Below are 27500 nucleotides of genomic sequence, written 5' to 3'. Positions count from 1 at the left end.
AAAAACACAGGAAAAACTTCTTGGCATAGTGCCAATTTTGGAATGCTTAGATTATTATTATTAATTTTTTGTTTTTTAACTTAGGCCACGTCTACAATACTACATGTTGTTAATAATTCGGGCAGCCGTTACCAAAAAAGTGGCTGGCAAGGGGAGAATGCCGTTTTCATACAATATCATAAATGACACAAGTTGTTAACCCTACGTGCCAATTAATCTTATGCAACGCCAGTTGTGCTTAAACAGAAAAGTGGCATTATAAAAACAAAATTAGCAGAGGATGGTTTCGATCCATCGACCTCTGGGTTATGGGCCCAGCACGCTTCCGCTGCGCCACTCTGCTTTTAGTATAGTGGTTTGTCCGAGGGGAGAATGCTGTTTTAATGCAATATCATCAATGACAGAAGTTATTAACCCTATGTAAAAATGACATCTAGCAGAGGATGGTTTCGATCCATCGACCTCTGGGTTATGGGCCCAGCACGCTTCCGCTGCGCCACTCTGCTTTCTGTAAAGCTGTTTGTCCGAGGGGAGAATGCTGTTTTCATGCAATATCATCAATGACAGAAGTTATTAACCCTATGTAAAAATGACATCTAGCAGAGGATGGTTTCAATCCATCGACCTCTGGGTTATGGGCCCAGCACGCTTCCGCTGCGCCACTCTGCTTTTCATGATGCTTTCTTCACAAATGATAAAACACATTAATTCCTGACTTTTTTTCTCCAAATCTCTTCTTCAAGCTTCGAAAGTGCCAACTTTTTGCCACTTTCTTCCCAAATGATAAAAAACCATGAATATCTGACTTTTTTTTCCAAATCTCTTCTTCAAGATTCGTAAAGACAATTTAGGAGTACAAGTTCTCACCATCATGAAATAATGTATAAACAGTTGAGATACAACTGTCAATTCTTCTGCTATGGTCACTAAGCCCTCTGGAATGCTGAAGGTTTAAAGTCATAATCCTCACTGCTTCTCTGAAAACAGTCACAAGTGGTTGTCTCTGTGGCGCAATCGGTTAGCGCGTTCGGCTGTTAACCGAAAGGTTGGTGGTTCAAGCCCACCCAGGGACGAGTGGGATGTTTTCCTGAAAACTTTCATTCCTGTGTTTGCAACACCAATGACCTAATGATTACATTGAAAGACAGAAATGCAAAATCCTTAAAGCTTTCCAACATTAAGCTAAATCTTCTTATTCCACTTGTGGAAAGTTATTTTCCAGACAAAGCATGCCAATCCTTCCATGAAAAAACACAGGAAAAACTTCTTGGCATAGTGCCAATTTTGGAATGCTTAGATTATTATTATTAATTTTTTGTTTTTTAACTTAGGCCACGTCTACAATACTACATGTTGTTAATAATTCGGGCAGCCGTTACCAAAATAGTGGCTGGCAAGGGGAGAATGCCGTTTTCATACAATATCATAAATGACACAAGTTGTTAACCCTACGTGCCAATTAATCTTATGCAACGCCAGTTGTGCTTAAACAGAAAAGTGACAATATAAAAACAAAATTAGCAGAGGATGGTTTCGATCCATCGACCTCTGGGTTATGGGCCACTCTGCTTTTCATATAGTGGTTTGTCTGAGGGGAGAATGCTGTTTTAATGCAATATCATCAATGACAGAAGTTATTAACCCTATGTAAAAATGACATCTAGCAGAGGATGGTTTCGATCCATCGACCTCTGGGTTATGGGCCCAGCACGCTTCCGCTGCGCCACTCTGCTTTCTGTAAAGCTGTTTGTCCGAGGGGAGAATGCTGTTTTCATGCAATATCATCAATGACAGAAGTTATTAACAATATGTAAAAATGACATCTAGCAGAGGATGGTTTCGATCCATCGACCTCTGGGTTATGGGCCCAGAACGCTTCCGCTGCGCCACTCTGCTTTTCATGGTGCTTTCTTCACAAATGATAAAACACATTAATTCCTGACTTTTTTTTCTCCAAATCTCTTCTTCAAGCTTCGAAAGTGCCAACTTTTTGCCACTTTCTTCCCAAATGATAAAAAACCATGAATATCTGACTTTTTTTTCCAAATCTCTTCTTCAAGATTCGTAAAGACAATTTAGGAGTACAAGTTCTCACCATCATGAAATAATGTATAAACAGTTGAGATACAACTGTCAATTCTTCTGCTATGGTCACTAAGCCCTCTGGAATGCTGAAGGTTTAAAGTCATAATCCTCACTGCTTCTCTGAAAACAGTCACAAGTGGTTGTCTCTGTGGCGCAATCGGTTAGCGCGTTCGGCTGTTAACCGAAAGGTTGGTGGTTCAAGCCCACCCAGGGACGAGTGGGATGTTTTCCTGAAAACTTTCATTCCTGTGTTTGCAACACCAATGACCTAATGATTACATTGAAAGACAGAAATGCAAAATCCTTAAAGCTTTCCAACATTAAGCTAAATCTTCTTATTCCACTTGTGGAAAGTTATTTTCCAGACAAAGCATGCCAATCCTTCCATGAAAAAACACATGAAAAACTTCTTGGCATATTGCCTATTTTGGAATGCTTAGATTATTATTATTAATTTTTTGTTTTTTAACTTAGGCCACGTCTACAATACTACATGTTGTTAATAATTCGGGCAGCCGTTACCAAAAAAGTGGCTGGCAAGGGGAGAATGCCGTTTTCATACAATATCATAAATGACACAAGTTGTTAACCCTACGTGCCAATTAATCTTATGCAACGCCAGTTGTGCTTAAACAGAAAAGTGACATTATAAAAACAAAATTAGCAGAGGATGGTTTCAATCCATCGACCTCTGGGTTATGGGCCCAGCACGCTTCCGCTGCGCCACTCTGCTTTTAGTATAGTGGTTTGTCCGAGGGGAGAATGCTGTTTTAATGCAATATCATCAATGACAGAAGTTATTAACCCTATGTAAAAATGACATCTAGCAGAGGACGGTTTCGATCCATCGACCTCTGGGTTATGGGCCCAGCACGCTTCCGCTGCGCCACTCTGCTTTTCGTAAAGCTGTTTGTCCGAGGGGAGAATGCTGTTTTCATGCAATATCATCAATGACAGAAGTTATTAACCCTATGTAAAAATGACATCTAGCAGAGGATGGTTTCGATCCATCGACCTCTGGGTTATGGGCCCAGCACGCTTCCGCTGCGCCACTCTGCTTTTCATGGTGCTTTCTTCACAAATGATAAAACACATTAATTCCTGACTTTTTTTTCTCCAAATCTCTTCTTCAAGCTTCAAAAGTGCCAACTTTTTGCCACTTTCTTCCCAAATGATAAAAAACCATGAATATCTGACTTTTTTTTCCAAATCTCTTCTTCAAGATTCGTAAAGACAATTTAGGAGTACAAGTTCTCACCATCAGGAAATAATGTATAAACAGTTGAGATACAACTGTCAATTCTTCTGCTATGGTCACTAAGCCCTCTGGAATGCTGAAGGTTTAAAGTCATAATCCTCACTGCTTCTCTGAAAACAGTCACAAGTGGTTGTCTCTGTGGCGCAATCGGTTAGCGCGTTCGGCTGTTAACCGAAAGGTTGGTGGTTCAAGCCCACCCAGGGACGAGTGGGATGTTTTCCTGAAAACTTTCATTCCTGTGCTTGCAACACCAATGACCTAATGATTACATTGAAAGACAGAAATGCAAAATCCTTGAAGCTTTCCAACATTAAGCTAAATCTTCTTATTCCACTTGTGGAAAGTTATTTTCCAGACAAAGCATGCCAATCCTTCCATGAAAAAACACAGGAAAAACTTCTTGGCATAGTGCCAATTTTGGAATGCTTAGATTATTATTATTAATTTTTTGTTTTTTAACTTAGGCCACGTCTACAATACTACATGTTGTTAATAATTCGGGCAGCCGTTACCAAAAAAGTGGCTGGCAAGGGGAGAATGCCGTTTTCATACAATATCATAAATGACACAAGTTGTTAACCCTACGTGCCAATTAATCTTATGCAACGCCAGTTGTGCTTAAACAGAAAAGTGACATTATAAAAACAAAATTAGCAGAGGATGGTTTCGATCCATCGACCTCTGGGTTATGGGCCCAGCATGCTTCCGCTGCGCCACTCTGCTTTTCATATAGTGGTTTGTCCGAGGGGAGAATGCTGTTTTAATGCAATATCATCAATGACAGAAGTTATTAACCCTATGTAAAAATGACATCTAGCAGAGGATGGTTTCGATCCATCGACCTCTGGGTTATGGGCCCAGCACGCTTCCGCTGCGCCACTCTGCTTTCTGTAAAGCTGTTGATCCGAGGGGAGAATGCTGTTTTCATGCAATATCATCAATGACAGAAGTTATTAACCCTATGTAAAAATGACATCTAGCAGAGGATGGTTTCGATCCATCGACCTCTGGGTTATGGGCCCAGCACGCTTCCGCTGCGCCACTCTGCTTTCTGTAAAGCTGTTTGTCCGAGGGGAGAATGCTGTTTTCATGCAATATCATCAATGACAGAAGTTATTAACCCTATGTAAAAATGACATCTAGCAGAGGATGGTTTCGATCCATCGACCTCTGGGTTATGGGCCCAGCACGCTTCCGCTGCGCCACTCTGCTTTTCATGGTGCTTTCTTTACAAATGATAAAACACATTAATTCCTGACTTTTTTTTCTCCAAATCTCTTCTTCAAGCTTCAAAAGTGCCAACTTTTTGCCACTTTCTTCCCAAATGATAAAAAACCATGAATATCTGACTTTTTTTTCCAAATCTCTTCTTCAAGATTCGTAAAGACAATTTAGGAGTACAAGTTCTCACCATCATGAAATAATGTATAAACAGTTGAGATACAACTGTCAATTCTTCTGCTATGGTCACTAAGCCCTATGGAATGCTGAAGGTTTAAAGTCATAATCCTCACTGCTTCTCTGAAAACAGTCACAAGTGGTTGTCTCTGTGGCGCAATCGGTTAGCGCGTTCGGCTGTTAACCGAAAGGTTGGTGGTTCAAGCCCACCCAGGGACGAGTGGGATGTTTTCCTGAAAACTTTCATTCCTGTGCTTGCAACACCAATGACCTAATGATTACATTGAAAGACAGAAATGCAAAATCCTTAAAGCTTTCCAACATTAAGCTAAATCTTCTTATTCCACTTGTGGAAAGTTATTTTCCAGACAAAGCATGCCAATCCTTCCATGAAAAAACACAGGAAAAACTTCTTGGCATAGTGCCAATTTTGGAATGCTTAGATTATTATTATTAATTTTTTGTTTTTTAACTTAGGCCACGTCTACAATACTACATGTTGTTAATAATTCGGGCAGCCGTTACCAAAAAAGTGGCTGGCAAGGGGAGAATGCCGTTTTCATACAATATCATAAATGACACAAGTTGTTAACCCTACGTGCCAATTAATCTTATGCAACGCCAGTTGTGCTTAAACAGAAAAGTGACATTATAAAAACAAAATTAGCAGAGGATGGTTTCGATCCATCGACCTCTGGGTTATGGGCCCAGCACTCTTCCGCTGCGCCACTCTGCTTTTAGTATAGTGGTTTGTCCGAGGGGAGAATGCTGTTTTAATGCAATATCATCAATGACAGAAGTTATTAACCCTATGTAAAAATGACATCTAGCAGAGGATGGTTTCGATCCATCGACCTCTGGGTTATGGGCCCAGCACGCTTCCGCTGCGCCACTCTGCTTTCCGTAAAGCTGTTTGTCCGAGGGGAGAATGCTGTTTTCATGCAATATCATCAATGACAGAAGTTATTAACCCTATGTAAAAATGACATCTAGCAGAGGATGGTTTCGATCCATCGACCTCTGGGTTATGGGCCCAGCACGCTTCCGCTGCGCCACTCTGCTTTTCATGGTGCTTTTTTCACAAATGATAAAACACATTAATTCCTGACTTTTTTTTCTCCAAATCTCTTCTTCAAGCTTCAAAAGTGCCAACTTTTTGCCACTTTCTTCCCAAATGATAAAAAACCATGAATATCTGACTTTTTTTCCAAATCTCTTCTTCAAGATTCGTAAAGACAATTTAGGAGTACAAGTTCTCACCATCATGAAATAATGTATAAACAGTTGAGATACAACTGTCAATTCTTCTGCTATGGTCACTAAGCCCTCTGGAATGCTGAAGGTTTAAAGTCATAATCCTCACTGCTTCTCTGAAACAGTCACAAGTGGTTGTCTCTGTGGCGCAATCGGTTAGCGCGTTCGGCTGTTAACCGAAAGGTTGGTGGTTCAAGCCCACCCAGGGACGAGTGGGATGTTTTCCTGAAAACTTTCATTCCTGTGCTTGCAACACCAATGACCTAATGATTACATTGAAAGACAGAAATGCAAAATCCTTAAAGCTTTCCAACATTAAGCTAAATCTTCTTATTCCACTTGTGGAAAGTTATTTTCCAGACAAAGCATGCCAATCCTTCCATGAAAAAACACAGGAAAAACTTCTTGGCATAGTGCCAATTTTGGAATGCTTAGATTATTATTATTAATTTTTTGTTTTTTAACTTAGGCCACGTCTACAATACTACATGTTGTTAATAATTCGGGCAGCCGTTACCAAAATAGTGGCTGGCAAGGGGAGAATGCCGTTTTCATACAATATCATAAATGACACAAGTTGTTAACCCTACGTGCCAATTAATCTTATGCAACGCCAGTTGTGCTTAAACAGAAAAGTGACAATATAAAAACAAAATTAGCAGAGGATGGTTTCGATCCATCGACCTCTGGGTTATGGGCCACTCTGCTTTTCATATAGTGGTTTGTCTGAGGGGAGAATGCTGTTTTAATGCAATATCATCAATGACAGAAGTTATTAACCCTATGTAAAAATGACATCTAGCAGAGGATGGTTTCGATCCATCGACCTCTGGGTTATGGGCCCAGCACGCTTCCGCTGCGCCACTCTGCTTTCTGTAAAGCTGTTTGTCCGAGGGGAGAATGCTGTTTTCATGCAATATCATCAATGACAGAAGTTATTAACAATATGTAAAAATGACATCTAGCAGAGGATGGTTTCGATCCATCGACCTCTGGGTTATGGGCCCAGCACGCTTCCGCTGCGCCACTCTGCTTTCTGTAAAGCTGTTTATCCGAGGGGAGAATGCTGTTTTCATGCAATATCATCAATGACAGAAGTTATTAACCCTATGTAAAAATGACATCTAGCAGAGGATGGTTTCGATCCATCGACCTCTGGGTTATGGGCCCAGCACGCTTCCGCTGCGCCACTCTGCTTTCTGTAAAGCTGTTTGTCCGAGGGGAGAATGCTGTTTTCATGCAATATCATCAATGACAGAAGTTATTAACCCTATGTAAAAATGACATCTAGCAGAGGATGGTTTCGATCCATCGACCTCTGGGTTATGGGCCCAGCACGCTTCCGCTGCGCCACTCTGCTTTTCATGGTGCTTTCTTTACAAATGATAAAACACATTAATTCCTGACTTTTTTTTCTCCAAATCTCTTCTTCAAGCTTCAAAAGTGCCAACTTTTTGCCACTTTCTTCCCAAATGATAAAAAACCATGAATATCTGACTTTTTTTTCCAAATCTCTTCTTCAAGATTCGTAAAGACAATTTAGGAGTACAAGTTCTCACCATCATGAAATAATGTATAAACAGTTGAGATACAACTGTCAATTCTTCTGCTATGGTCACTAAGCCCTATGGAATGCTGAAGGTTTAAAGTCATAATCCTCACTGCTTCTCTGAAAACAGTCACAAGTGGTTGTCTCTGTGGCGCAATCGGTTAGCGCGTTCGGCTGTTAACCGAAAGGTTGGTGGTTCAAGCCCACCCAGGGACGAGTGGGATGTTTTCCTGAAAACTTTCATTCCTGTGCTTGCAACACCAATGACCTAATGATTACATTGAAAGACAGAAATGCAAAATCCTTAAAGCTTTCCAACATTAAGCTAAATCTTCTTATTCCACTTGTGGAAAGTTATTTTCCAGACAAAGCATGCCAATCCTTCCATGAAAAAACACAGGAAAAACTTCTTGGCATAGTGCCAATTTTGGAATGCTTAGATTATTATTATTAATTTTTTGTTTTTTAACTTAGGCCACGTCTACAATACTACATGTTGTTAATAATTCGGGCAGCCGTTACCAAAAAAGTGGCTGGCAAGGGGAGAATGCCGTTTTCATACAATATCATAAATGACACAAGTTGTTAACCCTACGTGCCAATTAATCTTATGCAACGCCAGTTGTGCTTAAACAGAAAAGTGACATTATAAAAACAAAATTAGCAGAGGATGGTTTCGATCCATCGACCTCTGGGTTATGGGCCCAGCACGCTTCCGCTGCGCCACTCTGCTTTTAGTATAGTGGTTTGTCCGAGGGGAGAATGCTGTTTTAATGCAATATCATCAATGACAGAAGTTATTAACCCTATGTAAAAATGACATCTAGCAGAGGATGGTTTCGATCCATCGACCTCTGGGTTATGGGCCCAGCACGCTTCCGCTGCGCCACTCTGCTTTCTGTAAAGCTGTTTGTCCGAGGGGAGAATGCTGTTTTCATGCAATATCATCAATGACAGAAGTTATTAACCCTATGTAAAAATGACATCTAGCAGAGGATGGTTTCGATCCATCGACCTCTGGGTTATGGGCCCAGCACGCTTCCGCTGCGCCACTCTGCTTTTCATGGTGCTTTCTTTACAAATGATAAAACACATTAATTCCTGACTTTTTTTTCTCCAAATCTCTTCTTCAAGCTTCAAAAGTGCCAACTTTTTGCCACTTTCTTCCCAAATGATAAAAAACCATGAATATCTGACTTTTTTTTCCAAATCTCTTCTTCAAGATTCGTAAAGACAATTTAGGAGTACAAGTTCTCACCATCATGAAATAATGTATAAACAGTTGAGATACAACTGTCAATTCTTCTGCTATGGTCACTAAGCCCTATGGAATGCTGAAGGTTTAAAGTCATAATCCTCACTGCTTCTCTGAAAACAGTCACAAGTGGTTGTCTCTGTGGCGCAATCGGTTAGCGCGTTCGGCTGTTAACCGAAAGGTTGGTGGTTCAAGCCCACCCAGGGACGAGTGGGATGTTTTCCTGAAAACTTTCATTCCTGTGCTTGCAACACCAATGACCTAATGATTACATTGAAAGACAGAAATGCAAAATCCTTAAAGCTTTCCAACATTAAGCTAAATCTTCTTATTCCACTTGTGGAAAGTTATTTTCCAGACAAAGCATGCCAATCCTTCCATGAAAAAACACAGGAAAAACTTCTTGGCATAGTGCCAATTTTGGAATGCTTAGATTATTATTATTAATTTTTTGTTTTTTAACTTAGGCCACGTCTACAATACTACATGTTGTTAATAATTCGGGCAGCCGTTACCAAAAAAGTGGCTGGCAAGGGGAGAATGCCGTTTTCATACAATATCATAAATGACACAAGTTGTTAACCCTACGTGCCAATTAATCTTATGCAACGCCAGTTGTGCTTAAACAGAAAAGTGACATTATAAAAACAAAATTAGCAGAGGATGGTTTCGATCCATCGACCTCTGGGTTATGGGCCCAGCACGCTTCCGCTGCGCCACTCTGCTTTTAGTATAGTGGTTTGTCCGAGGGGAGAATGCTGTTTTAATGCAATATCATCAATGACAGAAGTTATTAACCCTATGTAAATATGACATCTAGCAGAGGATGGTTTCGATCCATCGACCTCTGGGTTATGGGCCCAGCACGCTTCCGCTGCGCCACTCTGCTTTCTGTAAAGCTGTTTGTCCGAGGGGAGAATGCTGTTTTAATGCAATATCATCAATGACAGAAGTTATTAACCCTATGTAAAAATGACATCTAGCAGAGGATGGTTTCAATCCATCGACCTCTGGGTTATGGGCCCAGCACGCTTCCGCTGCGCCACTCTGCTTTTCATGGTGCTTTCTTCACAAATGATAAAACACATTAATTCCTGACTTTTTTTTCTCCAAATCTCTTCTTCAAGCTTCAAAAGTGCCAACTTTTTGCCACTTTCTTCCCAAATGATAAAAAACCATGAATATCTGACTTTTTTTTCCAAATCTCTTCTTCAAGATTCGTAAAGACAATTTAGGAGTACAAGTTCTCACCATCATGAAATAATGTATAAACAGTTGAGATACAACTGTCAATTCTTCTGCTATGGTCACTAAGCCCTCTGGAATGCTGAAGGTTTAAAGTCATAATCCTCACTGCTTCTCTGAAAACAGTCACAAGTGGTTGTCTCTGTGGCGCAATCGGTTAGCGCGTTCGGCTGTTAACCGAAAGGTTGGTGGTTCAAGCCCACCCAGGGACGAGTGGGATGTTTTCCTGAAAACTTTCATTCCTGTGCTTGCAACACCAATGACCTAATGATTACATTGAAAGACAGAAATGCAAAATCCTTAAAGCTTTCCAACATTAAGCTAAATCTTCTTATTCCACTTGTGGAAAGTTATTTTCCAGACAAAGCATGCCAATCCTTCCATGAAAAAACACAGGAAAAACTTCTTGGCATAGTGCCAATTTTGGAATGCTTAGATTATTATTATTAATTTTTTGTTTTTTAACTTAGGCCACGTCTACAATACTACATGTTGTTAATAATTCGGGCAGCCGTTACCAAAAAAGTGGCTGGCAAGGGGAGAATGCCGTTTTCATACAATATCATAAATGACACAAGTTGTTAACCCTACGTGCCAATTAATCTTATGCAACGCCAGTTGTGCTTAAACAGAAAAGTGACATTATAAAAACAAAATTAGCAGAGGATGGTTTCAATCCATCGACCTCTGGGTTATGGGCCCAGCACGCTTCCGCTGCGCCACTCTGCTTTTAGTATAGTGGTTTGTCCGAGGGGAGAGTGCTGTTTTAATGCAATATCATCAATGACAGAAGTTATTAACCCTATGTAAAAATGACATCTAGCAGAGGATGGTTTCGAACCATCGACCTCTGGGTTATGGGCCCAGCACGCTTCCGCTGCGCCACTCTGCTTTCCGTAAAGCTGTTTGTCCGAGGGGAGAATGCTGTTTTCATGCAATATCATCAATGACAGAAGTTATTAACCCTATGTAAAAATGACATCTAGCAGAGGATGGTTTCGATCCATCGACCTCTGGGTTATGGGCCCAGCACGCTCCCGCTGCGCCACTCTGCTTTTCATGGTGCTTTCTTCACAAATGATAAAACACATTAATTCCTGACTTTATTTTCTCCAAATCTCTTGTTCAAGCTTCAAAAGTGCCAACTTTTTGCCACTTTCTTCCCAAATGATAAAAAACCATGAATATCTGACTTTTTTTTCCAAATCTCTTCTTCAAGATTCGTAAAGACAATTTAGGAGTACAAGTTCTCACCATCATGAAATAATGTATAAACAGTTGAGATACAACTGTCAATTCTTCTGCTATGGTCACTAAGCCCTCTGGAATGCTGAAGGTTTAAAGTCATAATCCTCACTGCTTCTCTGAAAACAGTCACACGTGGTTGTCTCTGTGGCGCAATCGGTTAGCGCGTTCGGCTGTTAACCGAAAGGTTGGTGGTTCAAGCCCACCCAGGGACGAGTGGGATGTTTTCCTGAAAACTTTCATTCCTGTGTTTGCAACACCAATGAGCTAATGATTACATTGAAAGACAGAAATGCAAAATCCTTAAAGCTTTCCAACATTAAGCTAAATCTTCTTATTCCACTTGTGGAAAGTTATTTTCCAGACAAAGCATGCCAATCCTTCCATGAAAAAACAGGAAAAACTTCTTGGCATAGTGCCAATTTTGGAATGCTTAGATTATTATTATTAATTTTTTGTTTTTTAACTTAGGCCACGTCTACAATACTACATGTTGTTAATAATTCGGGCAGCCGTTACCAAAAAAGTGGCTGGCAAGGGGAGAATGCCGTTTTCATACAATATCATAAATTACACAAGTTGTTAACCCTACGTGCCAATTAATCTTATGCAACGCCAGTTGTGCTTAAACAGAAAAGTGACATTATAAAAACAAAATTAGCAGAGGATGGTTTCGATCCATCGACCGCTGGGTTATGGGCCCAGCATGCTTCCGCTGCACCACTCTGCTTTTCATATAGTGGTTTGTCCAAGGGGAGAATGCTGTTTTAATGCAATATCATCAATGACAGAAGTTATTAACCCTATGTAAAAATGACATCTAGCAGAGGATGGTTTCGATCCATCGACATCTGGGTTATGGGCCCAGCACATTCCGCTGCGCCACTCTGTTTTCTGTACAGCTGTTTGTCCGAGGGGAGAATGCTGTTTTCATGCAATATCATCAATGACAGAAGTTATTAACCCTATGTAAAAATGACATCTAGCAGAGGATGGTTTCGATCCATCGACCTCTGGGTTATGGGCCCAGCACGCTTCCGCTGCGCCACTCTGCTTTTCGTGGCACTTTCTTCACAAATGATAAAAACACATTAATTCCTGACTTTTTTTTCTCCAAATCTCTTCTTCAAGCTTCGAAAGTGCCAACTTTTTGCCACTTTCTTCCCAAATGATAAAAAACCATGAATATCTGACTTTTTTTTCCCAAATCTCTTCTTCAAGATTCGTAAAGACAATTTAGGAGTACAAGTTCTCACCATCATGAAATAATGTATAAACAGTTGAGATACAACTGTCAATTCTTCTGCTATGGTCACTAAGCCCTCTGGAATGCTGAAGGTTTAAAGTCATAATCCTCACTGCTTCTCTGAAAACAGTCACATGTGGTTGTCTCTGTGGCGCAATCGGTTAGCGCGTTCGGCTGTTAACCGAAAGGTTGGTGGTTCAAGCCCACCCAGAGAAGAGTGGGATGTTTTCCTGAAAACTTTCATTCCTGTCTTTGCAACACCAATGAGCTAATGATTACATTGAAAGACAGAAATGCAAAATCCTTAAAGCTTTCCAACATTAAGCTAAGGCTAGGTTTCCACTTGGGTTTTTGTCCTGCGTTTTTTTCTTGATGAAAAACGCCAGAAAAAACGCCAAGAAAACTGCCACTGCATTTACCTGCGTTTCGGCGTTTTTTCTGGCGTTTTAGCCTTTCTGTGGAAATTGCTTTTTTTGACCTTAGGCAGTTTTTCCAGCCTTTACAAGTTAAAAGTTTCACCCAGCTAAAAGGGATTAGGATAAATGGCAAGTATCTGCCCCCTCCTGATGTCATTTACTTGGTAGACCCTTTTGTCTCTTTTCTGTGGTTTGTAAGGCATGCTTTATTCCGAATGTCTGCTCCTCTGGGAAGATTGGCCCCAAATGATGGTGCAAATTGTTTGCTGTTGCTTTTGGCACGCAGGATCCAGTTGATGCGTCGGGTATGTTTGTTTGTAATGGCATGTTTGTTACAAATGGTGTAAAATTCAATATGAACCAGTCCAGGACTTTGTTTTGTGTGAAACTGTTTGTTTTCAGCCTATTTCTCGTAGGACACACAGATACTGGGTCCATCCTCTGCATTGTAACTGTGGAAAAAACGTCATAAAAAACGCCAAGGCAATAAACCCACATGGCTTTTTCATGGCGTTTTTTCTCTCCCATAGACTTCTATTGGAGAAAAACGCCAAGATTTCCTTGCAAAAAACGCCAGAGTGTCAACATGCTGCGATTTTGAAAAACTGCCACAGAGCCCAAAAAAGCAGACAAACGCCAAAGAGGACTGAAAAAACGCCAAACAGAAAAAGGCCAAGTGGAAATGGCATTTTGCGATTTCCTATTGAAGAACAGCTAACATCTGGCTGCAGCCGTTTTTCACTAAAAAAACGCCAGGTGGCGCTATTGGCGTTTTTATGGGCGTTTTTAGCAAAAAAAAAACCAAGTGGAAACCTAGCCTAAATCTTCTTATTCCACTTGTGGAAAGTTATTTTCCAGACAAAGCATGCCAATCCTTCCATGGAAAAACACAGGAAAAACTTCTTGGCATAGTGCCAATTTTGGAATGCTTAGATTATTATTATTAATTATTTGTTTTTTAACTTAGGCCACGTCTACAATACTACATGTTGTTAATAATTCGGGCAGCCGTTACCAAAATAGTGGCTGGCAAGGGGAGAATGCCGTTTTCATACAATATCATAAATGACACAAGTTGTTAACCCTACGCAGTAGCGTACCTAGCGGGGGGCGGGGGGGGCGGTCCGCACCGGGTGCCGCTCATCAGGGGGGTGCCAACTTGCCGGCAGTCGGCACCCCTCCAGAGACGGACAGTAATGTCCGCCGCTGGAGGAGCAGGCTCGCAAGAGAGCGGTATCGGAGGTCTTTAACAGACCTCCGGCTCCCTTGAGTGATTTTAAGCCGGTTCCCTTGAACCGGCTTAAAATCACTCAAGGGAGCCGGAGGTCTGTTAAAGACCTCCGATTCTACTCCCTTGCGATCCGCGCGGCAACTGCTGCTGTGCAGAGGGCACTGTGGGCGCGGCTTCAGTGCCGGCGGCACTGAAGCCGCGCCCACAGTGCCCTCTGACCCGGAAGAAGACAGAAGAAGAGGAGCGAAGAGGAAGACTGCTGTAAAAAGAAAAAACTGCTGTAAGAAGAAAAGAAGTAGAAAAGAAGGTAGGAAATCATTCATTAAGACTGAGTGACAGTGAGAGTGGATTGGTATGTGTGGAATCTGTGGATTGGTATATGTGTGGATTGGTATGTGTGGAATCTGTGGATTGGTATGTGTGGAATCTGTGGATTGGTATGTGTGGATTGCTGTGTGTGGAATCTGTGGATTGGTATGTGTGGATTGGTATGTGTGGAATCTGTGGATTGGTATGTGTGGATTGGTATGTGTGGATTGGTATGTGTGGAATCTGTGGATTGGTATGTGTGGAATCTGTGGATTGGTATGTGTGGATTGGTATGTGTGGATTGCTATGTGTGGAATCTGTGGATTGGTATATGTGTGGATTGGTATGTGTGGAATCTGTGGATTGGTATATGTGTGGATTGGTATGTGTGGAATCTGTGGATTGGTATGTGTGGAATCTGTGGATTGGTATGTGTGGATTGCTATGTGTGGAATCTGTGGATTGGTATGTGTGGATTGGTATGTGTGGAATCTGTGGATTGGTATGTGTGGATTGGTATGTGTGGATTGGTATGTGTGGAATCTGTGGATTGGTATGTGTGGAATCTGTGGATTGGTATGTGTGGATTGGTATGTGTGGATTGGTATGTGTGGAATCTGTGGATTGGTATGTGTGGAATCTGTGGATTGGTATGTGTGGAATCTGTGGATTGGTAAGTGTTGATTGGTAAATGTGTGAGAGTGATGGGTGTTATGCTGTACCATTTCCAATGTCTTTTTCATTATAATTATGCTCTAAAGTACATCATAACTCCCATCACTCTATACTGTTCCGTACAGTGGCAGAGCTGGGAGACAGAGGCCTTGCACCCCCACCGCAGGGTGCTGGTCAGGTTCTATGTGGGCAATGTGGACGCTGGCTTTGGGTTGTGCAATCTGTGATCTATGCCTGTAATTTAGGGTGTTTTATCTATAACTTTAATGCTGAGTTTTTATGTGAATTCCAATTGATCAATACCTGAAAAGCTGGGTTTGTGTGTTAATGTGTTGGTCTGTATCTGCTATGCTATGTTTCTATACATTATTTATGTTTACCAGCAAATACAGGATTTGTATGTCTTATTCAGTTGATCAATACCTGGGGTGCTGTTTCCATGTGTTGTTTATTTGATCTATACCTTCAGTGCTGAGTGATTTCCAGTTGATCTATACCTGCAATGCTGAGTTTGTGTGTTCTGTTGATTTATACCTGCAATGCTATGTTTCCATACATTATTTATGTATACCTGTAAATACAGGATATTTATGTCTTATTCAGTTGCACGTGCTGTTTCCATGTGTTGTTTATTTGATCTATACCTGAACTACAGGGAGTAATTAAAAGAGAGTTGTGGTTTAGTGACGTAGGGGAGAAATGGACTTTGGGGATGATTACGGGGAGAGGACCTCCCAATGTCACGGTGCAGTCAGAAGAAGGGAAGGCTGTACTGACTCTCACAGTCTTCCCCTGATCTGCAGTTGAGGGCAGTACAACATAATCCCTATCGCTATACATCGATCTAGACATTTACAATAATGCAGCATAACCCCTACCACTATATACTAAGCCAGACACTGAAGTGGTAGGCCTACACCACATCAATGGCTTTGTATATAGTGATATGGGTTATGCTGCATTATTGTAAATGTCAGGCTCAATGTATAGTGATATGGATTACGCTGCCCCACCGTCAATGTGTGCTCAGTATAAAGTGATAGGTGTTATCCTGTATCACCGGCAATGTGGGCCTCAGTATATATTAACAGTTATGTTGTACCACCGTCAGCGCGTGCCTCAGTATATAATGGAAACAGTTATGTTGTACTACTGTCAGCGCGTGTCTCAGTATATAATGATAGCAGTTGTGCTGCACAACTGTCAATGTCTGCCTCAGTGTATAATGATAGTTATGTTGTACTACTATAAGTGTCTAGCTCAGTATATAAAGATAGCGGTTATGCTGTACCACCATCAATATCTGGCTCAGTTATAGTGATAGGTGTTATGCTGTTCCACTGTAGTATCTGGCTCAGTGTATAGTGATAGGAGTTATGCTGTTTCACTGTAATGTTTGCCTCAATATATAATGAAATTACTTAAGCTGCACCACCGTCAATGTCTGTCTCAGTATAGAGTGATAGGCATTATGCTGTACCACCGTCACTGCCTGGCTCAGTATATAGTGATAGGTGTCATGCTACACCACAGTCAGTGTCTGGTTCATATGGTATATATAATCATGAGTCGACATGGCAACACCACTATATATGCAAATGCTTAAATAAAAAGAGAACAATGTTATGGTGACTCCTGATTATAATATCAGAATTTTTTTTAGTTTATAGTGTCTTTAGCTGCTTAGCCAGTACTTAATTTGTAATGTTTGTCACTCATTTGTTAGGTCTTCTTAGAAACTTGTTGTGTTTGTTGTTTTTTTGGGGGGGTTATTAAAGAAAGCACTATTATATGTTCAGTAAATGTTATTTAAACATATTTATTTTACTTATACGTTATTAATTTATTTTTTCAGATTTCTTGTTGTTTACAGTTGACATGCAGTTTACAAATTGGTGCAATAAATATTCTTGCCAACATAATTTTGTAGATGTCTTTACATTTGGGGGGGGGGGTGCCACTTACAGGATCCGCCCCGGGTGCCAAATACTCTAGGTACGCCCCTGACCCTACGTACCAATTAATCTTATGCAACGCCAGTTGTGCTTAAACAGAAAAGTGACATAATGAAAACAAAATTAGCAGAGGATGGTTTCGATCCATCGACTTCTGGGTCATGGGCCCAGCACGCTTCCGCTGCGCCACTCTGCTTTTCATATAGCAGTTTGTCCGAGGGGAGAATGCTGTTTTAATGCAATATCATCAATGACAGAAGTTATTAACCCTATGTAAAAATGACATCTAGCAGAGGATGGTTTCGATCCATCGACCTCTGGGTTATGGGCCCAGCACGCTTCCGCTGCACCACTCTGCTTTCTGTACAGCAGTTTGTCCGAGGGGAGAATGCTGTTTTCATGCAATATCATCAATGACAGAAGTTATTAACCCTATGTAAAAATGACATCTAGCAGAGGATGGTTTCGATCCATCGACCTCTGGGCCCAGCACGCTTCCGCTGCGCCACTCTGCTTTCTGTACAGCTGTTTGTCCGAGGGGAGAACGCTGTTTTTATGCAATACCATCAATGACAGAAGTTATTAACCTTATGTGAAAACGACATCTAGCAGAGGATGGTTTCGACCCATCGACCTCTGGGTTATGGGCCCAGCACGCTTCCGCTGCGCCACTCTGCTTTTTGTGGCGCTTTCTTCACAAATGATAAAAACACATTAATTCCTGACTTTTTTTTCTCCAAATCTCTTCTTCAAGCTTCGAAAGTGCCAACTTTTTGCCACTTTCTTCCCAAATGATAAAAAACCATGAATATCTGACTTTTTTTCCCAAATCTCTTCTTCAAGATTCGTAAAGACAATTTAGGAGTACAAGTTCTCACCATCATGAAATAAGGTATAAACAGTTGAGATACAACTGTCAATTCTTCTGCTATGGTCACTAAGCCCTCTGGAATGCTGAAGGTTTAAAGTCATAATCCTCACTGCTTCTCTGAAAACAGTCACATGTGGTTGTCTCTGTGGCGCAATCGGTTAGCGCGTTCGGCTGTTAACCGAAAGGTTGGTGGTTCAAGCCCACCCAGGGACGAGTGGGATGTTTTCCTGAAAACTTTCATTCCTGTCTTTGCAACACAAATGAGCTAGTGATTACATTGAAAGACAGAAATGCAAAATCCTTAAAGCTTTCCAACATTAAGCTAAATCTTCTTATTCCACTTGTGGAAAGTTATTTTCCAGACAAAGCATGCCATTCCTTCCATGAAAAAACACAGGAAAAACTTCTTGGCATAGTGCCAATTTTGGAATGCTTAGATTATTATTATTAATTTTTTGTTTTTTAACTTAGGCCACGTCTACAATACTACATGTTGTTAATAATTCGGGCAGCCGTTACCAAAATAGTGGCTGGCAAGGGGAGAATGCCGTTTTCATACAATATCATAAATGACACAAGTTGTTAACCCTACGTGCCAAATAATCTTATGCAACGCCAGTTGTGCTTAAACAGAAAAGTGACATAATGAAAACAAAATTAGCAGAGGATGGTTTCGATCCATCGACCTCTGGGTCATGGGCCCAGCACGCTTCCGCTGTGCCACTCTGCTTTTCATATAGCTGTTTGTCCGAGGGGAGAATGCTGTTTTAATGCAATATCATCAATGACAGAAGTTATTAACCCTATGTAAAAATGACATCTAGCAGAGGATGGTTTCGATCCATCGACCTCTGGGTTAGGGGCACAGCACGCTTCCGCTGCACCACTCAGCTTTCTGTACAGCTGTTTGTCCGAGGGGAGAATGCTGTTTTCATGCAATATCATCAATGACAGAAGTTATTAACCCTATGTAAAAATGACATCTAGCAGAGGATGGTTTCGATCCATCGACCTCTGGGCCCAGCACGCTTCCGCTGCGCCACTCTGCTTTCTGTACAGCTGTTTGTCCGAGGGAAGAATGCTGTTTTTATGCAATATCATAAGTTATTAACCCTATGTGAAAACGACATCTAACAGAGGATGGTTTCAATCCATCGACCTCTGGGTTATGGGCCCAGCACGCTTCCGCTGCGCCACTCTGCTTTTCGTGGTAATTTCTTCACAAATGATAAAACACATTAATTCCTGACTTTTTTTCCCAAATCTCTTCTTCAAGATTCGTAAAGACAATTTAGGAGTACAAGTTCTCACCATCATGAAATAATGTATAAACAGTTGAGATACAACTGTCAATTCTTCTGCTATGGTCACTAAGCCCTCTGGAATGCTGAAGGTTTAAAGTCATAATCCTCACTGCTTCTCTGAAAACAGTCACATGTGGTTGTCTCTGTGGCGCAATCGGTTAGCGCGTTCGGCTGTTAACCGAGAGGTTGGTGGTTCAAGCCCACCCAGGGACGAGTGGGATGTTTTCCTGAAAACTTTCATTCCTGTCTTTGCAACACCAATGAGCTAGTGATTACATTGAAAGACAGAAATGCAAAATCCTTAAAGCTTTCCAACATTAAGCTAAATCTTCTTATTCCACTTGTGGAAAGTTATTTTCCAGACAAAGCATGCCATTCCTTCCATGAAAAAACACAGGAAAAACTTCTTGGCATAGTGCCAATTTTGGAATGCTTAGATTATTATTATTAATTTTTTGTTTTTTAACTTAGGCCACGTCTACAATACTACATGTTGTTAATAATTCGGGCAGCCGTTACCAAAATAGTGGCTGGCAAGGGGAGAATGCCGTTTTCATACAATATCATAAATGACACAAGTTGTTAACCCTACGTGCCAAATAATCTTATGCAACGCCAGTTGTGCTTAAACAGAAAAGTGATATAATGAAAACAAAACTAGCAGAGGATGGTTTCGATCCATCGACCTCTGGGATACGGGCCCAGCACGCTTCCGCTGCGCCATTCTGCTTTTCATATAGTGGTTTGTCCGAGGGGAGAATGCTGTTTTAATGCAATATCATCAATGACAGAAGTTATTAACCCTATGTAAAAATGACATCTAGCAGAGGATGGTTTCGATCCATCGACATCTGGGTTATGGGCCCAGCACATTCCGCTGCGCCACTCTGTTTTCTGTACAGCTGTTTGTCCGAGGGGAGAATGCTGTTTTCATGCAATATCATCAATGACAGAAGTTATTAACCCTATGTAAAAATGACATCTAGCAGAGGATGGTTTCGATCCATCGACCTCTGGGTTATGGGCCCAGCACGCTTCCGCTGCGCCACTCTGCTTTTCGTGGCACTTTCTTCACAAATGATAAAAACACATTAATTCCTGACTTTTTTTTCTCCAAATCTCTTCTTCAAGCTTCGAAAGTGCCAACTTTTTGCCACTTTCTTCCCAAATGATAAAAAACCATGAATATCTGACTTTTTTTTCCCAAATCTCTTCTTCAAGATTCGTAAAGACAATTTAGGAGTACAAGTTCTCACCATCATGAAATAATGTATAAACAGTTGAGATACAACTGTCAATTCTTCTGCTATGGTCACTAAGCCCTCTGGAATGCTGAAGGTTTAAAGTCATAATCCTCACTGCTTCTCTGAAAACAGTCACATGTGGTTGTCTCTGTGGCGCAATCGGTTAGCGCGTTCGGCTGTTAACCGAAAGGTTGGTGGTTCAAGCCCACCCGGGGAAGAGTGGGATGTTTTCCTGAAAACTTTCATTCCTGTCTTTGCAACACCAATGAGCTAATGATTACATTGAAAGACAGAAATGCAAAATCCTTAAAGCTTTCCAACATTAAGCTAAGGCTAGGTTTCCACTTGGGTTTTTGTCCTGCGTTTTTTTCTTGATGAAAAACGCCAGGAAAAACGCCAAGAAAACTGCCACTGCATTTACCTGCGTTTTGGCGTTTTTTCTGGCGTTTTAGCCTTTCTGTGGAAATTGCTTTTTTTGACCTTAGGCAGTTTTTCCAGCCTTTACAAGTTAGAAGTTTCACCCAGCTAAAAGGGATTAGGATAAATGGCAAGTATCTGCCCCCTCCTGATGTCATTTACTTGGTAGACCCTTTTGTCTCTTTTCTGTGGTTTGTAAGGCATGCTTTATTCCGAATGTCTGCTCCTCTGGGAAGATTGGCCCCAAATGATGGTGCAAATTGTTTGCTGTTGCTTTTGGCACGCAGGATCCAGTTGATGCGTCGGGTATGTTTGTTTGTAATGGCATGTTTGTTCCAAATGGTGTAAAATTCAATATGAACCAGTCCAGGACTTTGTTTTGTGTGAAACTGTTTGTTTTCAGCCTATTTCTCGTAGGACACACAGATACTGGGTCCATCCTCTGCATTGTAACTGTGGAAAAAACGTCATAAAAAACGCCAAGGCAATAAACCCACATGGCTTTTTCATGGCGTTTTTTCTCTCCCATAGACTTCTATTGGAGAAAAACGCCAAGATTTCCTTGCAAAAAACGCCAGAGTGTCAACATGCTGCGATTTTGAAAAACTGCCACAGAGCCCAAAAAAGCAGACAAACGCCAAAGAGGACTGAAAAAACGCCAAACAGAAAAAGGCCAAGTGGAAATGGCATTTTGCGATTTCCTATTGAAGAACAGCTAACATCTGGCTGCAGCCGTTTTTCACTAAAAAAACGCCAGGTGGCGCTATTGGCGTTTTTATGGGCGTTTTTAGCAAAAAAAAACCAAGTGGAAACCTAGCCTAAATCTTCTTATTCCACTTGTGGAAAGTTATTTTCCAGACAAAGCATGCCATTCCTTCCATGGAAAAACACAGGAAAAACTTCTTGGCATAGTGCCAATTTTGGAATGCTTAGATTATTATTATTAATTATTTGTTTTTTAACTTAGGCCACGTCTACAATACTACATGTTGTTAATAATTCGGGCAGCCGTTACCAAAATAGTGGCTGGCAAGGGGAGAATGCCGTTTTCATACAATATCATAAATGACACAAGTTGTTAACCCTACGTACCAATTAATCTTATGCAACGCCAGTTGTGCTTAAACAGAAAAGTGACATAATGAAAACAAAATTAGCAGAGGATGGTTTCGATCCATCGACCGCTGGGTCATGGGCCCAGCACGCTTCCGCTGCGCCACTCTGCTTTTCATATAGCAGTTTGTCCGAGGGGAGAATGCTGTTTTAATGCAATATCATCAATGACAGAAGTTATTAACCCTATGTAAAAATGACATCTAGCAGAGGATGGTTTCGATCCATCGACCTCTGGGTTATGGGCCCAGCACGCTTCCGCTGCACCACTCTGCTTTCTGTACAGCAGTTTGTCCGAGGGGAGAATGCTGTTTTCATGCAATATCATCAATGACAGAAGTTATTAACCCTATGTAAAAATGACATCTAGCAGAGGATGGTTTCGATCCATCGACCTCTGGGCCCAGCACGCTTCCGCTGCGCCACTCTGCTTTCTGTACAGCTGTTTGTCCGAGGGGAGAACGCTGTTTTTATGCAATACCATCAATGACAGAAGTTATTAACCTTATGTGAAAACGACATCTAGCAGAGGATGGTTTCGACCCATCGACCTCTGGGTTATGGGCCCAGCACGCTTCCGCTGCGCCACTCTGCTTTTTGTGGCACTTTCTTCACAAATGATAAAAACACATTAATTCCTGACTTTTTTTTCTCCAAATCTCTTCTTCAAGCTTCGAAAGTGCCAACTTTTTGCCACTTTCTTCCCAAATGATAAAAAACCATGAATATCTGACTTTTTTCCCCAAATCTCTTCTTCAAGATTCGTAAAGACAATTTAGGAGTACAAGTTCTCACCATCATGAAATAAGGTATAAACAGTTGAGATACAACTGTCAATTCTTCTGCTATGGTCACTAAGCCCTCTGGAATGCTGAAGGTTTAAAGTCATAATCCTCACTGCTTCTCTGAAAACAGTCACATGTGGTTGTCTCTGTGGCGCAATCGGTTAGCGCGTTCGGCTGTTAACCGAAAGCTTGGTGGTTCAAGCCCACCCAGGGACGAGTGGGATGTTTTCCTGAAAACTTTCATTCCTGTCTTTGCAACACCAATGAGCTAGTGATTACATTGAAAGACAGAAATGCAAAATCCTTAAAGCTTTCCAACATTAAGCTAAATCTTCTTATTCCACTTGTGGAAAGTTATTTTCCAGACAAAGCATGCCATTCCTTCCATGAAAAAACACAGGAAAAACTTCTTGGCATAGTGCCAATTTTGGAATGCTTAGATTATTATTATTAATTTTTTGTTTTTTAACTTAGGCCACGTCTACAATACTACATGTTGTTAATAATTCGGGCAGCCGTTACCAAAATAGTGGCTGGCAAGGGGAGAATGCCGTTTTCATACAATATCATAAATGACACAAGTTGTTAACCCTACGTGCCAAATAATCTTATGCAACGCCAGTTGTGCTTAAACAGAAAAGTGATATAATGAAAACAAAACTAGCAGAGGATGGTTTCGATCCATCGACCTCTGGGTTATGGGCCCAGCACGCTTCCGCTGCGCCATTCTGCTTTTCATATAGTGGTTTGTCCGAGGGGAGAATGCTGTTTTAATACAATATCATCAATGACAGAAGTTATTAACCCTATGTAAAAATGACATCTAGCAGAGGATGGTTTCGATCCATCGACATCTGGGTTATGGGCCCAGCACGCTTCCGCTGCGCCACTCTGTTTTCTGTACAGCTGTTTGTCCGAGGGGAGGATGCTGTTTTCATGCAATATCATCAATGACAGAAGTTATTAACCCTATGTAAAAATGACATCTAGCAGAGGATGGTTTCGATCCATCGACCTCTGGGTTATGGGCCCAGCACGCTTCCGCTGCGCCACTCTGCTTTTCGTGGCACTTTCTTCACAAATGATAAAAACACATTAATTCCTGACTTTTTTTTCTCCAAATCTCTTCTTCAAGCTTCGAAAGTGCCAACTTTTTGCCACTTTCTTCCCAAATGATAAAAAACCATGAATATCTGACTTTTTTTTCCCAAATCTCTTCTTCAAGATTCGTAAAGACAATTTAGGAGTACAAGTTCTCACCATCATGAAATAATGTATAAACAGTTGAGATACAACTGTCAATTCTTCTGCTATGGTCACTAAGCCCTCTGGAATGCTGAAGGTTTAAAGTCATAATCCTCACTGCTTCTCTGAAAACAGTCGCATGTGGTTGTCTCTGTGGCGCAATCGGTTAGCGCGTTCGGCTGTTAACCGAAAGGTTGGTGGTTCAAGCCCACCCAGGGACGAGTGGGATGTTTTCCTGAAAACTTTCGTTCCTGTCTTTGCAACACCAATGAGCTAGTGATTACATTGAAAGACAGAAATGCAAAATCCTTAAAGCTTTCCAACATTAAGCTAAGGCTAGGTTTCCACTTGGGTTTTTGTCCTGCGTTTTTTTCTTGATGAAAAACGCCAGGAAAAACGCCAAGAAAACTGGCACTGCATTTACCTGCGTTTTGGCGTTTTTTCTGGCGTTTTAGCCTTTCTGTGGAAATTGCTTTTTTTGACCTTAGGCAGTTTTTCCAGCCTTTACAAGTTAGAAGTTTCACCCAGCTAAAAGGGATTAGGATAAATGGCAAGTATCTGCCCCCTCCTGATGTCATTTACTTGGTAGACCCTTTTGTCTCTTTTCTGTGGTTTGTAAGGCATGCTTTATTCCGAATGTCTGCTCCTCTGGGAAGATTGGCCCCAAATGATGGTGCAAATTGTTTGCTGTTGCTTTTGGCACGCAGGATCCAGTTGATGAGTCGGGTATGTTTGTTTGTAATGGCATGTTTGTTCCAAATGGTGTAAAATTCAATATGAACCAGTCCAGGACTTTGTTTTGTGTGAAACTGTTTGTTTTCAGCCTATTTCTCGTAGGACACACAGATACTGGGTCCATCCTCTGCATTGTAACTGTGGAAAAAACGTCATAAAAAACGCCAAGGCAATAAACCCACATGGCTTTTTCATGGCGTTTTTTCTCTCCCATAGACTTCTATTGGAGAAAAACGCCAAGATTTCCTTGCAAAAAACGCCAGAGTGTCAACATGCTGCGATTTTGAAAAACTGCCACAGAGCCCAAAAAAGCAGACAAACGCCAAAGAGGACTGAAAAAACGCCAAACAGAAAAAGGCCAAGTGGAAATGGCATTTTGCGATATCCTATTGAAGAACAGCTAACATCTGGCTGCAGCCGTTTTTCACTAAAAAAACGCCAGGTGGCGCTATTGGCGTTTTTATGGGCGTTTTTAGCAAAAAAAAACCAAGTGGAAACCTAGCCTAAATCTTCTTATTCCACTTGTGGAAAGTTATCTTCCAGACAAAGCATGCCAATCCTTCCATGGAAAAACACAGGAAAAACTTCTTGGCATAGTGCCAATTTTGGAATGCTTAGATTATTATTATTAATTTTTTGTTTTTTAACTTAGGCCACGTCTACAATACTACATGTTGTTAATAATTCGGGCAGCCGTTACCAAAATAGTGGCTGGCAAGGGGAGAATGCCGTTTTCATACAATATCATAAATGACACAAGTTGTTAACCCTACGTGCCAAATAATCTTATGCAACGCCAGTTGTGCTTAAACAGAAAAGTGATATAATGAAAACAAAACTAGCAGAGGATGGTTTCGATCCATCGACCTCTGGGTTATGGGCCCAGCACGCTTCCGCTGCGCCATTCTGCTTTTCATATAGTGGTTTGTCCGAGGGGAGAATGCTGTTTTAATACAATATCATCAATGACAGAAGTTATTAACCCTATGTAAAAATGACATCTAGCAGAGGATGGTTTCGATCCATCGACATCTGGGTTATGGGCCCAGCACGCTTCCGCTGCGCCACTCTGTTTTCTGTACAGCTGTTTGTCCGAGGGGAGGATGCTGTTTTCATGCAATATCATCAATGACAGAAGTTATTAACCCTATGTAAAAATGACATCTAGCAGAGGATGGTTTCGATCCATCGACCTCTGGGTTATGGGCCCAGCACGCTGCCGCTGCGCCACTCTGCTTTTCGTGGCACTTTCTTCACAAATGATAAAAACACATTAATTCCTGACTTTTTTTTCTCCAAATCTCTTCTTCAAGCTTCGAAAGTGCCAACTTTTTGCCACTTTCTTCCCAAATGATAAAAAACCATGAATATCTGACTTTTTTTTCCCAAATCTCTTCTTCAAGATTCGTAAAGACAATTTAGGAGTACAAGTTCTCACCATCATGAAATAATGTATAAACAGTTGAGATACAACTGTCAATTCTTCTGCTATGGTCACTAAGCCCTCTGGAATGCTGAAGGTTTAAAGTCATAATCCTCACTGCTTCTCTGAAAACAGTCGCATGTGGTTGTCTCTGTGGCGCAATCGGTTAGCGCGTTCGGCTGTTAACCGAAAGGTTGGTGGTTCAAGCCCACCCAGGGACGAGTGGGATGTTTTCCTGAAAACTTTCGTTCCTGTCTTTGCAACACCAATGAGCTAGTGATTACATTGAAAGACAGAAATGCAAAATCCTTAAAGCTTTCCAACATTAAGCTAAGGCTAGGTTTCCACTTGGGTTTTTGTCCTGCGTTTTTTTCTTGATGAAAAACGCCAGGAAAAACGCCAAGAAAACTGGCACTGCATTTACCTGCGTTTTGGCGTTTTTTCTGGCGTTTTAGCCTTTCTGTGGAAATTGCTTTTTTTGACCTTAGGCAGTTTTTCCAGCCTTTACAAGTTAGAAGTTTCACCCAGCTAAAAGGGATTAGGATAAATGGCAAGTATCTGCCCCCTCCTGATGTCATTTACTTGGTAGACCCTTTTGTCTCTTTTCTGTGGTTTGTAAGGCATGCTTTATTCCGAATGTCTGCTCCTCTGGGAAGATTGGCCCCAAATGATGGTGCAAATTGTTTGCTGTTGCTTTTGGCACGCAGGATCCAGTTGATGCGTCGGGTATGTTTGTTTGTAATGGCATGTTTGTTCCAAATGGTGTAAAATTCAATATGAACCAGTCCAGGACTTTGTTTTGTGTGAAACTGTTTGTTTTCAGCCTATTTCTCGTAGGACACACAGATACTGGGTCCATCCTCTGCATTGTAACTGTGGAAAAAACGTCATAAAAAACGCCAAGGCAATAAACCCACATGGCTTTTTCATGGCGTTTTTTCTCTCCCATAGACTTCTATTGGAGAAAAACGCCAAGATTTCCTTGCAAAAAACGCCAGAGTGTCAACATGCTGCGATTTTGAAAAACTGCCACAGAGCCCAAAAAAGCAGACAAACGCCAAAGAGGACTGAAAAAACGCCAAACAGAAAAAGGCCAAGTGGAAATGGCATTTTGCGATATCCTATTGAAGAACAGCTAACATCTGGCTGCAGCCGTTTTTCACTAAAAAAACGCCAGGTGGCGCTATTGGCGTTTTTATGGGCGTTTTTAGCAAAAAAAAACCAAGTGGAAACCTAGCCTAA

At 41.2% G+C, this 27500-nt stretch overlaps 1 protein-coding gene and 12 non-coding genes across 13 annotated transcripts in view; 12 read left to right on the top strand and 1 right to left on the bottom strand.

Annotated features, from left to right (window-relative positions):
* LOC128482812 (uncharacterized) overlaps positions 1-27500 on the bottom strand; it is a 379467-nt gene that overhangs the window by 251471 nt on the left and 100496 nt on the right. The gene's annotated exons all lie outside the window — the stretch shown is intronic.
* TRNAN-GUU (transfer RNA asparagine (anticodon GUU)) lies at positions 1000-1073 on the top strand. The gene has a single exon. It is a non-coding gene; the product is annotated as a tRNA-Asn (tRNA).
* Positions 2228-2301, top strand: TRNAN-GUU (transfer RNA asparagine (anticodon GUU)). The gene has a single exon. It is a non-coding gene; the product is annotated as a tRNA-Asn (tRNA).
* Positions 3476-3549, top strand: TRNAN-GUU (transfer RNA asparagine (anticodon GUU)). The gene has a single exon. It is a non-coding gene; the product is annotated as a tRNA-Asn (tRNA).
* TRNAN-GUU (transfer RNA asparagine (anticodon GUU)) lies at positions 4887-4960 on the top strand. Its single transcript has one exon. It is a non-coding gene; the product is annotated as a tRNA-Asn (tRNA).
* Positions 6133-6206, top strand: TRNAN-GUU (transfer RNA asparagine (anticodon GUU)). The gene has a single exon. It is a non-coding gene; the product is annotated as a tRNA-Asn (tRNA).
* On the top strand, positions 7687-7760 carry TRNAN-GUU (transfer RNA asparagine (anticodon GUU)). The gene has a single exon. It is a non-coding gene; the product is annotated as a tRNA-Asn (tRNA).
* On the top strand, positions 8935-9008 carry TRNAN-GUU (transfer RNA asparagine (anticodon GUU)). The gene has a single exon. It is a non-coding gene; the product is annotated as a tRNA-Asn (tRNA).
* TRNAN-GUU (transfer RNA asparagine (anticodon GUU)) lies at positions 10183-10256 on the top strand. The gene has a single exon. It is a non-coding gene; the product is annotated as a tRNA-Asn (tRNA).
* On the top strand, positions 11431-11504 carry TRNAN-GUU (transfer RNA asparagine (anticodon GUU)). Its single transcript has one exon. It is a non-coding gene; the product is annotated as a tRNA-Asn (tRNA).
* On the top strand, positions 18132-18205 carry TRNAN-GUU (transfer RNA asparagine (anticodon GUU)). The gene has a single exon. It is a non-coding gene; the product is annotated as a tRNA-Asn (tRNA).
* TRNAN-GUU (transfer RNA asparagine (anticodon GUU)) lies at positions 24248-24321 on the top strand. Its single transcript has one exon. It is a non-coding gene; the product is annotated as a tRNA-Asn (tRNA).
* On the top strand, positions 26406-26479 carry TRNAN-GUU (transfer RNA asparagine (anticodon GUU)). The gene has a single exon. It is a non-coding gene; the product is annotated as a tRNA-Asn (tRNA).

This window comes from Spea bombifrons, chromosome 3 (assembly GCF_027358695.1).
Source record: "Spea bombifrons isolate aSpeBom1 chromosome 3, aSpeBom1.2.pri, whole genome shotgun sequence".
Classification (NCBI taxonomy): domain Eukaryota; kingdom Metazoa; phylum Chordata; class Amphibia; order Anura; family Pelobatidae; genus Spea; species Spea bombifrons.
This window is presented reverse-complemented; position numbering and strand designations above follow the sequence as displayed.